The sequence below is a fragment of the Symphalangus syndactylus genome, chromosome 7 (assembly GCF_028878055.3).
Source record: "Symphalangus syndactylus isolate Jambi chromosome 7, NHGRI_mSymSyn1-v2.1_pri, whole genome shotgun sequence".
Lineage (NCBI taxonomy): Eukaryota > Metazoa > Chordata > Mammalia > Primates > Hylobatidae > Symphalangus > Symphalangus syndactylus.
Window position 1 is genome coordinate 90,015,009 of NC_072429.2, and position 4,303 is coordinate 90,019,311.

At 38.6% G+C, this 4,303-nt stretch overlaps 1 non-coding gene across 1 annotated transcript; it reads right to left on the bottom strand.

Moving 5' to 3' along the window:
• Positions 1-1,012: 1,012 nt before the first annotated feature.
• On the bottom strand, positions 1,013-1,117 carry LOC129487106 (small nucleolar RNA U13). The gene has a single exon (XR_008659228.1). It is a non-coding gene; the product is annotated as a small nucleolar RNA U13 (small nucleolar RNA).
• Positions 1,118-4,303: the final 3,186 nt, after the last annotated feature.

Here is a 4,303-nt window from a genome sequence, read left to right on the forward strand (position 1 = left end):
TTAGCCATCACAAACTGGCTCCATGTTACTAGTAGAACTGCCTCCTCCATATAGTAATGACCAAATTATTTTTTTCACCCTTCTAGCTTGATCTTTCTGTTGCATTTGACCTGAGCCATCAAATCCATCTTCTTTAAATTTGTGTTTCTAAGATACAGTATATTTTAAAACCTGCTATGTCTGAATCCTCTATTTCTGAGTTTCTTTGTTCTGCCCGATTAGCCCCTTTTTTTCTAATTATGGATATGGGTGCTCAGGACCTTGTTTTTGCCTCATACTCTTTTCCACCACATTGTTGCAATGTGAGAAATGATCAATGTCTTTTTCAAACCATCCATGATCACTTCTGTATGAGTGATTTAAAAATTCATATGTCTACCCCTACTTTGGAAGTATTTGACTCTTCTGCTTTCTTTAGGCCTCATATGAAGTTACCCACTGAATCATGTTTGTTACGCCTCCAAAATATCTTCAGGAAGGCAGAATGATGGGAGACATCATTGTTGAGAGAATGAGCTTGGTAGTTACCTGAACCTTGGCTTGACCCCCAGACCTGGCCCTTGGTAGTTGTGAGTCTCAAGGCAAAGCTGCCAAACCAGCCTGTTAAGCCCTCCGAGAGCTGTTGTGAGGATTAAATTTGATGATATCTGTAAATCACTTATTATAATTCTTAGCCCAGAATATATCCTCTATAACTTGTTCTCCTGGGTGATATACAATATGAAAGTTATCCTGTGTGATATGCTATATTCAGAAACTCAACATACTCTAAATGTATACATCTAAAATAGAATGTATGATATTTCCCTAGAACTGGCACCCTCACTCAAGTCTCTGTTTTAGTTAGTGGTATCACCTCCCTCCATTTCCTCACCTGAAATCTCAGTGCATGTGGCTTTCCCTCACGTCAGTACTCCATATGGAATGCTTTTCATAGCCACCTCCTTTTCTTCAGGGCTGCTTTCCAAGCCCACTCTGACATCACCTGAACTATTCCTTTTTTTTTTTTTCATGTCAGATAGGTAAAGTGCCGATGTCGTAACAAGGTTTGAGGAAGGCACAACTCATACATGTGCGTGACAACCCATTCATCACGCTTATTAACTAGAAAAAAGATCACTACTCCATTTTTTGCTTTTTCATTTTCCCACAAGGGTGCCAGGTTACCCTCCAGCTACCCAATGTTGACCTCTGAACTTGGAATTAATTTTCCAGAGAATAAAGGTGTTTAACAAAATAAACTTTTTAAATTTCATTTTTAAAAAGTTTTAATTTCCATAGGTTTTGGGGGAACAGGTGGTAGTTGGTTATATGAGTAGGTTCTTGAGTGGTGATCTGTAACATCTTGGTGCACCCGTCACCCAAGCAGTATACAATGAACCCGATTTATAGCCTTTTATCCCTCATCCCCTTCCCACCATTTCCGCCCTCCAAGTCTTCAAAGTCCATTGTATCATTCTTATGCCTTTGCATCCTTTTAGCTTAGCTCCCACCTATGAGTGAGAACATATGATATTTGGTTGTCCATTCCTGAGTTACTTCACTTAGAATAATAGTCTCTAATCCCATCCAGGTTGCCCTGAATGCTGTTAATTATTTCCTTTTTATGGCTGAGTAGTATTTCATTATATATATATAATTATATATACATACATATATCTGTGTGTGTATATATATACATACATATATATACACACATATATATATACACACCATAGCTATATAGCTACATATATACCACAGTTTCTTTATGCACTCATTGATTGATGGACATTTGGGTGATAAAATGATCTCTATGTGACATTTTAACTCAAAAATTTTATGATTCTTATTTGTTTTAGGAGTCCACATTACTACTTTTGCCAAAAATCTTAAAGTCCAGCTTTAAAGACATTTCCTAATTTAACTACATTTTTTTGAGCAATTGTGCCTTCCCTCCCTTGGTCCTCCCTGTCGCCCAGCCATGCCAATGTCTTCTGTCACATGCTTGCATTGGTCATGCACTTTCCTCATTGTTAATTAGCTCCTTTCTCTTTTGCTGCCCATTCTTTAGGAATCTGACAGGGGAAATTATAAGTAAGAATGAGTGTGATAGATGAAGATGAGAAAATAAAATAAGGTAACATTGGGCTAGGTCAATGTGTGATAGATGAAGATGAGAAAATAAAATAAAGTAACATTGAGCTAGGTCTTTTCCTGTGGTCCTGAGGCTTCCTTTCTAATGAATGAGGCCTTCTTGTTCTTATGAAAGGCATTATGACTGCTGGCAGCCCTCTGTTTACATCCTTCAAGGTGTTAAACCCCATGGAGAACCCTAATTGACTCCGATTGGTTCATGAGACTATTGTTGCTGTTGGAAGAATGGTCCAGTCCACTCTGAATGACTAGGCCTGGTCAATGTGTTTTCCAGTTGGTGGTAGGCAGTGGGTTTTGTGGCTATAACCAAAGTGAAAACAGTGTGTTACCAGAAGTGGGAAGGGCTGCTGCACTAACCAAAACAATTGATATTCACTGTAGTCTCTATAGGTTCAGTTGACATAATATGTCCCCCCAGTATATGAACATTCACATGAATATACTCATTCATTGATTCAATGACTATAATATGGTCTTGTCTACCTGAGGCAAATGTCCAGCTATTCAGGATTACAGCAGACACAGGTGGATGTCTAGTAAATATCTACACCCCCACCCACCTTTCATAAAGCAGAGTATCTGCTAAGATGCTGCTGCTCAGCCACTACAATTCCCAGCATGAGATTAGCTCCTGTAAAGGGAATATGAATAGAGGCGTTCCACTCCCAAGCCACGTTGATTAAGAAGCAGATGTGCCTTCTCTATTTTTGCTTTTCCCCTCCCTCAGTTGGAAGCAAAAGTCATGGAACCTTTAGGTGCTGGCAGCACTACACCCTGAGTCATCATGTGGAATGTTATGTGCCAAACATCCCCACTGAATTGTTGTGTAAAGAAAAAATTATGCTTTATTATTAAGTCACCAATGTATGGGTATTCATCTGCTGACAGCAGCTAGTGTTAACCTAATGAAACTGAAAAAAGCCACATAACGGATATCACTCAGAGAGAAGAAAAAAGTGATTGTATTAAATTGACAATAGCATTGATCTTCTTCCTCAACGCATAATAGAAACTTCCTGAAGGCGGAAACTTTCCCTGTTCTTTTCAATGTTGTATCCCAAATATTAGAACGGCTACTGGCACATAGTAGGTGCTCAGTAAATATTTGTTGATTATTGATGTAGTAGTTTTTTTTAATTGCTGCATGACAAATTACTACAATCATCGTGGCTTAAGCAATACACATTAATTATTTCACAGTTTCCATGGGTGAGGAGTCTGAGAATGGCTGCTATAGCTTGGTGCTTTGCTCAGGATCTCACAAAGCTGCAATCAAGGTATCAGCTGCAGCTAGTGTCTCATCTGAGGCTCAATGACCTCTTCCAAACTCATGCTGGCAGTATTAATTTTCTCAGAGCAGTAGAATCTGTGGTAGCTTACTTCTTCAAAGCCTGTGGGAAAGAGACTCCCTTACCTCTAGACCCTCTTTTCAGTGGGATTTTTACTAGATGAGCTGGCTTAGGTTAGGCTCACCAAGTAAACATCTCCTTTTTAATTAACTTACAGAAAACTGATTATGGACCTTAATTACATCTGAAAAGCCATTGTATTCTTGTCATAAAATGTAAGCTAATCAAAGTAGTGACTATTCTAACATCTTTTCCATGTTTTAGAATATGGAACTTAGAAGCAAGTTCTAGGTTCTGCCCATATTTAAACGAGGTTATTATACAAGGGTTTTACTCATTGTGAGTTATTTTAGAATTCTGCCTACCTCAAAGGACAAAATATTTTGAAAATATGCTTATACTTTAAAATATGGATATAGAACATTATTTTATTTATTTATTTTTGAGACAGAATCTTGCTCTGTTACCCAGGCTGGAGTGCAGTGGCATTATCTCGGCTCACTGCAAACTCTGCCTCCTGGGTTCAAGGGATTCTCCTGTCTCAGCCTCCCGAGTAGCTGGGATTACAGGCATGCAACACCACAGCTAATTTCTTGTATTTTTAGTAGAGATGGAGTTTCACCATGTTGGCCAGGCTGGTCTTGAACTCTTGACCTCAAGTTGATTCACTCACTGTAGCCTCCCAAAGTGCTGAGATTACAGGCGTGAGCCACTGCACCCAGCCTAGAACATTATTATAAAATAGAGATGATGACTACTTGTAAGCTTGGTATAATAAAAATCCGGTATTTTTAAAGGTTTAAATTTAGCAAATGATT